Consider the following 10,157-nt stretch of genomic DNA (forward strand, 5'->3'; position numbering starts at 1 on the left):
CAAATAAATATATAAAATCTTAAAAAAAAAAAAAAAAGAAAAGGGTTTCTAGGGCTATAAGAGATACTCACCTGTGCTTTTTTTTCCCTTGTGACTTTTGGGATGAGGGTAACTAACGCTGGCTACCTAGAGTGAGTTAGCAAAACTTGCCTCCTTGTCTATTTTCTAAAAGAATTTGTGTAACAATGGGAAAATAATGTCAGTATAGGTATGATAGGGTTCATCAGGGGAAACAACAAAACATTTGGAGGTGGAAATTTCTAACTTGAAAGGGGCTTGTGGTCCCTTGTTACCATTTTCCTGTCTTTCAGATGGGCAGTCATACCCCCTTTTACACTCATAATATTTGTCATTTGAATTTTCTTTTTATTTCTCATCCAGTCTCAGGAGGGGTTTATGAATTTTACCCATCTTTTAAAAATTCCTTGTTCAGCTTAGTCTTCAGTGCTGTGTAATTTCAGTTTCTTATTTGGATCTTATTTAAACCAATTGTTATTTTCTTTGGATGCAAACTTGAACCATTATTTTTAACTGTTTCTTATTTTTTCATATAAACACTTAAAACTACAAAGTTTCCTGAAGCACCCTGCTTTAGCTGTATCTCACAAATTTTTATTTGCCGTGTTTTAATTATCATTTGGTTTAAACTACTTTCCCATTTTTGTCCTTATTTCTTCTTTGACTCATTGGTTCTGAAAGAGTATGTTTTGCTTTATATCTGGATATTTGAGGATGCTCTACTCATCATTGGTTCTACTTTAAATCTCTCATGGTCAGAGAGAAGATTCTGCCTGGTGCACACTGGGTCATGAGTGCTCTTCCTTCCCTGACTCTTCATGTGTTATTTCCCTGACCTGAAAATAGTCCATCTCTACCTGGCCACTTTATTCTTCTTCTTGAGGAGTAATTAAAGTTCCATCCCTCCCAGACTTCGTTTTATGTCCTTCCTACCTGCTTTGAAATCCCCACCACTACCCCGTCCTGTGTAATATTTGGTTTATTCGTCGGACTCTCACTATATTGTAAATTCCTGCGCGGCAAGAGATGCCTTTAAACTCGGCATCACTAGGGTCTGCCATAGTGTCTAGTGTAGGCTCACCACCAAGTAAATGTTTAAGAAAATAACAGGTAAGAAGCTGAGGGAAATGCCTGCCTTTTTGCTTACAGCCCTGTCTTTTTGGGCTGTAATATGTGTTAGAAAAGATTCTGTTTTCAGCAATAAAGTCTCGTGGAGACACAGCATGACTTTAAGGCCAGCCAAGCTTGAGTGACACTGTCATTCTTGCAATTTGATATTTCAGTGGGTTAGACGAGGGGAAGACTTCTTTTTCCAAATAGAACCTACCCAGTTGTTGACTAGAAAAGAGAATCATTTCAGATCCTTTAAAGCAGCATGAGAACAATATCTATATAGTGATCCTTGACTTAAATTTTTCAAAAACTAGGGGTGCCTGGGTGGCTCAGTCGTTAAGCGTCTGCCTTCGGCTCAGTTCATGATCCCAGGGTCCTGGGATCGAGCCCCGCATCGGGCTCCCCGCTCAGCGGGAAGCCTGCTTCTCCCTCTCCCACTTCCCCTGCTTGTGTTCCCTCTCTCGCTGTGTTTCTCTCTATCAAATAAAGAATCTTTAAAAAAAATTTTTTCCCAAAAATTAGAAAACAGACATGAGTTTTTCTCCTTTTTTCCCCCAAGCCAGTCCTCACTGGGTGAAGTGTGAATGTGTGTGGACTATTGGCCTAGTCTGAATTAAACGGGGACATCGAAATACTTCCCATAGACTGCAGTTGTACAGTGTGGTTTGCTTACGCAGCGAGGCTGACGTGGCCTCCATGGAGGCCAGGCGGCCGGGGAGAAGCCCAGAAGGAAGAGGCAAGGGAGAGTCATGGCCCGTGTCCCCCGTCTGCACCTCGCTGCCTCCCGGGCTGCTGTCCCTGACACAGCACAGGCTTCGGAAGTCAGCTCCTGCTGCCCCCAGTGGGACTGCCTCTGCGTCCTATCTCCCCGGCCACAGAAGCTTTGCACAGTTAAGTTTGGCTCAACCCACGACCACTTATACAGGTCACTTCCACCCCCCTCATCGAGTTGAAGAAGCAAAACACATCAGCGGAGGCCCAATTAACAAGAACAACACACGTATACGTCTATTCTATCTGGGAAAGAAAGAGAAGGACCCACTGAAGCCAATGGGCAAGAGGGAAGGGGCACTGTCGGTAGCAGTGGGTGTCCTGCCGGCTTAAGACTAGAGGGAACTGGGCCTGGAGCTTGAGTCTTGCAGGCGACAGTGGAAAGCAGAGTGTGGCCCGGGTGATACTTACAGACCTCTCCCTTCTCTCCACAGTGGACCTTTTCGAGCCAGTGTGTTGACCCCTGAGCAGCCTCATCGGAACCGACAATCTGGGTACATACACAAACACCCTGAGCTGTTGGGCCTCCGGCTTGCTCTAGGGAAACCAACAACAGGTGAAGTTTGATGGACAGAACTAGACGCGCCTGAGACGGTCCCTCCCCAGCAAAGCACACCCACGAGTGAGGGACAGTGGTCGCCGCCATGTGTAGAGGAGGCTTTTGCTTCCTAGTTGCTGAGATCCTAGTTCTTGCAGGAGAAGACAACCAGTGGGTGGGTGCCCCCACCCTCGTGGCCACAGGGAATCCCTGGACAGGTGACAAGGCCGCCCCGAAGGCAAGGCTGCTCCTCGCTGGACCCGCTGAAGAGGCCCCTGTGATCTGGTCAGAGGGGGTGAAGAAGTGCGGGAAGCACAGGTATTTTCTCAGTGGTGTCGGCTCCTACAAAGGCAAAGGGGGCATCCTGGCCGGGAAGGCCCCATTGGACCGACTGAAGGCCAGGCCCCCAGTGTCTTCCTAAGAGTGACGTTGTCCCATCTGACTGCAACTCATGTGCTCTGGCCACGAGCATCCCCAGCTGCTCTGAATGACGGTGGAACTACAAGTGTGCCCAAACACAGCGAGTGTGCCCCCACGGCACTCCCTGTGCCCTGCCCTCACGGACCCCACGTGCCCTGCCTGGATTCGCGGACGGGCGTTTCTCCAGCCACACTGTGGTGCCAGCCCCTGTGACAGCAACAGAGGTGCCCTGGCCCGGTAGCCCTGAGGCATCCGACCGAAGGCACGAAGAGCAGCATCTTCAGGCCTGTGTTTCTTCTCAGTGGTGCAGGCTTCTCCAATAGGAAGAGCTTGGCTCTGGCCAGACGGGCCCCGAGGGCACCGATCAGACGCGGGAAGAGAACACTGATTCTCCACCATAGTTCTCATCCTGGCCCCTCTCACTGGGACTCTCACTGGGACTCTCACTGGGCCCTGGACGAGTGGACCCTGAGTGCTCGGACTGCAGCTGGGAACAGACAGACCTCCAAGCACAGGTGGGTGTTGCCCCTCTTACTGCAGCTGGGGTGCTTTGGCCGGATGGTTTCCAGGTGATGTGAGCACAAGGAGGAACAGAAGTGTCTTCTGGCACATCTGTTGTCAACGAAGGTTTCTCTGCCGACAGGGACAAGAGTGCTCGGCCTGGGGATTCCGGGCGGTCTGACTTTGGGCAAGAAGGAATGTGTCCTCCAGGGGAGGCTCGCTGTCTCCAATTGTAACAGAGGTGCTACGGCTGGCAGGACCCTGGAGTTCAGGTCTCAGCCTCCCCCAACACGAGCCGAGGTACTGGGTGTCCCCCTTGGCCCTGTGCTAAAGCTGAGTCCTTCAGACATGGAGCTGGGGCCTGGGGCGGACATGCTGACGCCGGAACGGTCATGACCCAAAGGAGCTGCAGATGCCTTGAAAGGAAATGGGTCTGGAGTCATGTTAGCAAAAGGGGAGCTGCGCCTAGTGCTGGGCATCCTCCTGATGAGGGCTCCAGTTCCGTGGATGATGGCTGGCTGACCAAGATGCCAAAGGTGGAACACGGGAGTGTCACGTATGCAGAAGCTGACCGACTCGTGCTCGCACTGGGTGCCTGGGCTTCCGCAGAGGTTAAGACTGGACCATGTCCTGAGACTGCCAGATCTCCCACAGGGTGAGAGCTAGCAAAGCTGCTGGGAGCGGGGGGCTGTCAGGAGGAGCCTGGGAGGGGGGCCTGGGAGCCATATCAATTTCATCAGAGTCAAAGGCAGGCTTGGATGCCCAGTTGGCTGACATCCTGGCGGATGGAAAGCAGGTAACTGCAAAACCAGGGATGGATTGGCTAGTAAAGACAGGGGCACTAGGGACAGTGACTCTGCTCCAGCCCATCAGGGACTCCACATGTGACTGAAGTACGGCTCCCGGACTCAAGCAAAGGTTCAGAGTTGGGGTAGGTCTCCTGATTATACTGGAAGTGGGCTGGTAGAGACTGGAGCTGTTCCACACCGAGCAGTCCTGGTGATGCAGTTTTGGAATATAGGTGAGCCTCAGTGGGGTGGAGTCTGGAGCTGACGACGACCAAGAAAGAATTCTTGAGGCGTCTTTGGTGCAAAATGGTGGTTTATTAAAGCACGGGGACAGGACCTATGGGCAGAAAGCTGCTGCCCTGTGGTCTTGAGGAGTGGCTGATTATTATACTCAGAGTTGGGGAGGTGAGGACAAAGGACAAAGGGGGTGTCCAGAAGGACTGTCATATCCTAGAGTCTCAGGATCCTGGGGGCCTGGTTATTGTCAAACCAAGGTTGTTTTTTTCCCTCTAATGAGACACTAACATGAAGACAGTTGGGAGTTTCCGGGAGGAATGTTACATTCCTCCTATCACACGTCCTTGTCAATGGGCTTCAGGTTCAGAAGAAATCCAATTTTATTTACATTTCCTTCTGCCTCAGCCTCCCTTAATTTTATGGAGGGGAGGGTGATGTTAGGGCTTCAGGAAACTGAGTTACGGGTCTCTTGGAAGTTAGGCCATTGATAAGAAAGCTGCTTCCTTGTAAATCACTAGGACATTTGGAAACTGAGGGAGACTCCTGTCCTGCAGGACTGTGATCTCTATCAGTCAACCATTGTTTCCTTTAGGCGGCCAGCGGTGCCTGAGGAATGTCACATATATCCCGAAGGGGGTGGGTGTAGGGTGCCAGTTTCTGCTTTGTTCTCAGCTTGCCTTCTGTTCCCTCATCGCTGGTTAATGAGGAGGTAACACACAGTGGATCCTTAGGGATACCGGAAAGTGAAAGCCTGGGAATGGGGAGCAGAGCCCATGTGGGTTACACCCAATTCCAAAATGCCCTGGGAGGTCACCTCTATAGATGTGCTGACTGCCCCGGGCGAAGGGACGGGGAGGCAGTGATGGGCTGGCCAGTGAGAACCGAGGCACTGGTGGAAGTGAAGGAGGGACACGGGGCCAGATGAACGGGTGGGTGACCACTGCTTGGGGAACAGGAGCTGGGTCAGGAAAGGGGAGAAGGTTGCTTTAAATTGCCCATGTAGAGCTGTGTGTTCACTGTGTGATCCTGGGAACATAGTACATAATTTGGAGGTGCCTCTAGCTACCTACTCTTCCAAGGCAGACCATGCACTGTTCAGCCTGATGCTGGGGACTCATCACTGGATGTGCGACAGAAAAGTACTGGCCAGTAAAGGGTGGAAGCAAGGGCGCCAGAGGGCAAAGGGTGGGGCCAGCGGCCCTTCTCCAGTCCCTTTGGGATTTCCGCACCTGGTTGCAGGTGTTGGGGACCAGCAGTGCCCCCGCACTATGTGGGCACTGCTCAGGACTGCTGATGCTGGCTGCCCGCAGAAGTGGGACCACCGGGGCTCGGGGTCTGCAGCCTCCTCGGCACCTGGCCCAGGGCTGTCGCTGAGGCAACCTGTGCCTCTGGGTCCGCTCGCCATTTCTCCCGGGGCAGAGGAAGCAGAGCCTGCTCAGAGCCGAGCCCTGGAGCAACCTAAGTCTTGATGGACTGGGGGCCTGGCTCACTCTAGGTCAGTGTAAGAGAGACCCTGACGGAGAGGATGAGGTTGGGCTCTGTTTCCTGCGGGTACTGGTGCACCCAGAGTCTGCAGATGGCTTCAGCTGGCAGGTGACGGGGGCGGGGCATGGAGTGACCCAGCCACACAGGGTGTGATTCACCCAGGCAGCCGCCACGGACAACACCTGTTTACCCTCACATCCTCCCTTTCCTCCATATTGGTAGGTTGGGTTTCTGGAAAATCTGCTTACAAGGGACCCGTCTGTGGTCTGTTCTAGTCCTGGAGCAAGACAAGACCAGCCTTGTCGCAGCCCTGGAGAAGTGTGAGTCCCAAGCATCAGCAGCTGGGCTGCCGAGTTTTCTGAGGTAGGGGCCGATGGAATGGCCTAGCCTGCCAGGTGCTGTGCCCCACCACATCCCTTCCAGGCAGGCAGGTGCTCTTCACTTCTTCTTACAGTTTTACAGATTACAAAATGCATGAACCCTCAGCATCTTCCAGAGGGCCCCACATGGTGGTGAAGCCAGGGTTTGAAGCTGGTCTGTCTGATTCCAGAGCTCATGCACTCACCACCTGACTGTGGTGCCCCCTCATCATGCAGGGATCACGGATGACCATTTTTCTAGTCCGGATGCTCAGCACCATGGCACCCCTGTAAGGATCCCACGCTGCCTACCAGGTCTGAATTGGTGGCACTCCTAAGGCCCCCACAGGCCGCACTGGGCTCCAGTCCCCTCAGAAGGTGTAGGACACAGGTCACTAGTTGCCAGCATGAGCCCATGACGTATCTTTTGTAGCTGTATGGCAAACCATACAGCTGCGGGTGAGAGCTCTTCTCCAGATCAAGGCCTCGAGAGGCACTGCCAATGGGTGCAGAATGCGCTCCGCTTTCAAAGTCTTCTGTCCCAAGGCAGAATCACTTGTGGTCACTTAACCCTGCTTTGCCTTAGGAAAGAGGAAATTCCCTCCAATTCCTACTTTACCGAGAGAGCTTTTTGAAAGCTATGTTAAACTTCATCAATTACTTCCCCCACAGCTTTGAGATATGCAGGTGGCTTTTCTCCTTTAGTCTCTTAAGATGGTAAATTGCATTGATTGATTTTCCATAGGAAACCAGCCTTGGCTACCTGCTGCAATTTCCACTTGGTCATTCTAGAGTACACTTTTAAATTTGGTTAGGAGGGATTTCCTAATATGTTAAAGATTGTCATATCTGTGTTTATGAGTACATTAATCTGTACATTTGTTTTTATTTATTTGTTTTTATTTTTTATTTTTTTTAAAGATTTTATTTATTTATTTATTTGACAGAGAGAGAGAGACAGCGAGAGAGGGAACACAAGCAGGGGGAGTGGGAGAGGGAGAAGCAGGCTCCTCGCAGAGCAGGGAGCCCGATGCGGGACTCGATCCCAGGACCCTGGGATCATGACCTGAGCTGAAGGCAGTCGCTTAACCAACTGAGCCACCCAGGCGCCCTGTACATTTATTTTTATATTTTGGTATGAAGGTAGTGTTAACCTCACAGAATGGATTCAGAGAATCTGCCTCCTCTATTTTCTGAGAGTTTGTACAATGCTGGTAAAATATCTTCTATATAGGATGAAATTCACCAGGAGAACTCTTTGAACCTGCAATTTTCTTGCTCAAAAGGTGTTTATAATCACCTTATCCTTTGAATGTCTTCCAATCTGTAGCAATACCCCCTTTCCCCTGATACTGATAGTTTGAAATGTCACTTTTTATTTCATGATTAATCTTAGTAGACATTTATCAGTTGTATTAGTCTTCTACAAATCCCACTTTAGCTTTGGTAATTTTCTGTGCTGTATATTTTCTATTTCCATTCCGATATTTGTTATCTATTTCTATTTTGGATTTAACTTGCTTTCATTTCTCTGTTTTTAGGATGGAAACTTAAGTCACTGTTTTTAGATCTTTCTTATTTTTTAATATAAACACTTAAAGATGCAACATTCCCTTATGCACTGCTTTAACCACATACTGTAAATTTAGATTTGCTCTAGGGTGCCTGGGTGGCTTAGTCTGTTAAGCTTTCAACTCAGGTCATGATCCTGGGGTCTTGGGATGGAGTCCCAGAGTTGGACTCCCTGCTCAGCGGGGAGCCTGCTTCTCCTCTGCGTGCCACTCCCCCTGCTTGTGTTCTCTCTCTCTCAAATAAATAAATAAGATCTTTTAAAAAAATTTTTATTTGCTCTGTTTTAGTTATCATTCAGTTCAAATTATTTCTAATTTTATATTGTTCCCTCTTTGACCCACTGGTTATGTGAAAGTATGTTTTCATTTCTTTCTAAATATTTGCAGATTTTCTAGATATCTTAGTTATTGGTTTCTGCTTTAATTCCACTGTGTTCAGAGAAAAAACCCTGTATATATGTTCCACTTTGGAAATTTGTCAAGACATAGTTTTTGACCCAATATATGCCTACCTCATGAACCTTCCAGGTTCACTTGAAAAAGAAGTATGTTCTACCCAGCAATTGCACTACTAGGTATTTATCCCAAGGATATAAACATAGTGATTTGAAGGAGCACATGTGCCCCAGTGTTTAAAGCAGCAATGTCCACAATTGCCAAAATATGGAAAGAGCCCAGATGTCCCTTGACAGATGAATGGATAAAGAAGAGGTGATATATATATATATATATATATATATATATATATATATATATATATATATTTATGTTGGAATATACTCAGCTTTCAAAAAGAATGAAGTCTTGCCATTTGCAATGACGTGGATGAAACTAGAGGGTATTATGCTAAGCAAAATAAGTCAGAGAAAGACAAATACCATATGATTCCACTGCTATGTGGAATTTAAGAAACAAAACACATGAACATAAGGGAAGGGAAGGAAAAATAAAAGAAGATAAAAAGAAAGAGGGAGGCAAACAATAATAGACTCTTAGCTATAAAAAACAATCTGGCGGGGGGGGTGCCTGGGTGGCTCAGTTGGTTAAGCGACTGCCTTCAGCTCAGGTCATGATCCTGGAGTCCCTGGATCGAACCCCGTGTCAGGCTCCCCGCTCGGTGGGGAGTCTGCTTCTCCTTCGGACCCTTTCCCCTCTCATGCTCTCTCTCACTCTCTCTCTCTCCAATAAATAAATAAAATCTTTAAAAAAAAATTAAAAAAATAAAAAATAAATAAAAACAATCTGGGTTGCTGGATGGGGAGGTGGTTGGGAGGATGGGGTATGTGGGTGACGGGCATTAAGGAGGGCACCTGAAATAATGAGGAATGGGTGTTGTACGCAACTGATGAATCACTAAATTCTACCCCTGAAGCTAATAATACAGTATGTTAATTAAATAAATTTAAATAAAAAAAAAAGTACTGTCTGACATCAGCCTCTTACCCTGAAATACAGTTCATTCAAGCAAGACAGAATAAATGTTTCATCCATGTCCTTTAAAAAGAAAGAAAAGAAAAAGAAGTGTGTTCAGCTAATGTTGGATATAGTGTTTTACAAATACCATTAGGTCAAGATAAATCTTTTGCACTCCGATTTGCTTCTTGTTTACTTATTCTAACAATTAGTGAGAAAGAAGTGTTAACATCCTCAAGTATGATTGTAATTTGTATATTATCCTTTAGTTTGGTCGCTTTTTGCCTTATATATTTCAAAGTTCTGCAGTTAAGTACATAAACATATTTATGTCTTCCCAATGAATGTTTTTTTAAGTGTGTAAACCACTGCTATAAAAAGGTCGATTTTATGTGTATCAGAATACTTGGACAAAAACTCACCGCAGCATGCTTATGTTACCAGTAGCCGAAAACAATACAAAGGTGCATCAGCAGCAGAATGGATAGATCCATTATTAGCTCAACAGCAATGAAAATGGATAATATGCAGATACACAGGATGACATGGGTGAATCTTATATGTTTATTTTGAAGACAATAACAAGACCAAATGGAGCCCCTAATTTAGGATTCCATTCCTATAAAATTCAGTAACAGCCACAACCACACTCTATTTTTGGGATTCAGACACAATAGGAAAACTATCCAACAAGTCAGGTCATACGGCTTTCAATCAGGTTCTAGAATTCCTCTCGGTTTTGGAGCAGGAGCACGTTGTGACTGGGATGGAGTTCTCTGGGCACTGCTATTATTCTTTGTATTGCCTTTAGTGGTGGTTACGTAGGTATCAACTTTAAAAAGATTAAAATCTACATCGTTTTAAATTTCTTATACATGTGCCATACTTCACAATGTTATGGGCTGAACTGCGTTTCCCCAAAATCTGTTGAAGCCCTAGCCCC

At 47.2% G+C, this 10,157-nt stretch overlaps 1 long non-coding RNA gene across 1 annotated transcript in view; it reads left to right on the plus strand.

Moving 5' to 3' along the window:
- Positions 1-9,777, plus strand: part of LOC135362859 (uncharacterized) — a 29,651-nt gene extending 19,874 nt beyond the window's left edge. The window contains exon 3 of the long non-coding RNA XR_010408235.1: positions 2,337-9,777. This is a non-coding gene — a long non-coding RNA (uncharacterized LOC135362859). The remainder of the gene's footprint in view (positions 1-2,336) is intronic.
- Positions 9,778-10,157: the final 380 nt, after the last annotated feature.

The sequence above is a fragment of the Mirounga angustirostris genome, unplaced genomic scaffold (genome assembly GCF_029215605.1).
Source record: "Mirounga angustirostris isolate CCGP_5_RB_7025 unplaced genomic scaffold, mMirAng1.0.hap1 SCAF_16, whole genome shotgun sequence".
NCBI lineage: Eukaryota > Metazoa > Chordata > Mammalia > Carnivora > Phocidae > Mirounga > Mirounga angustirostris.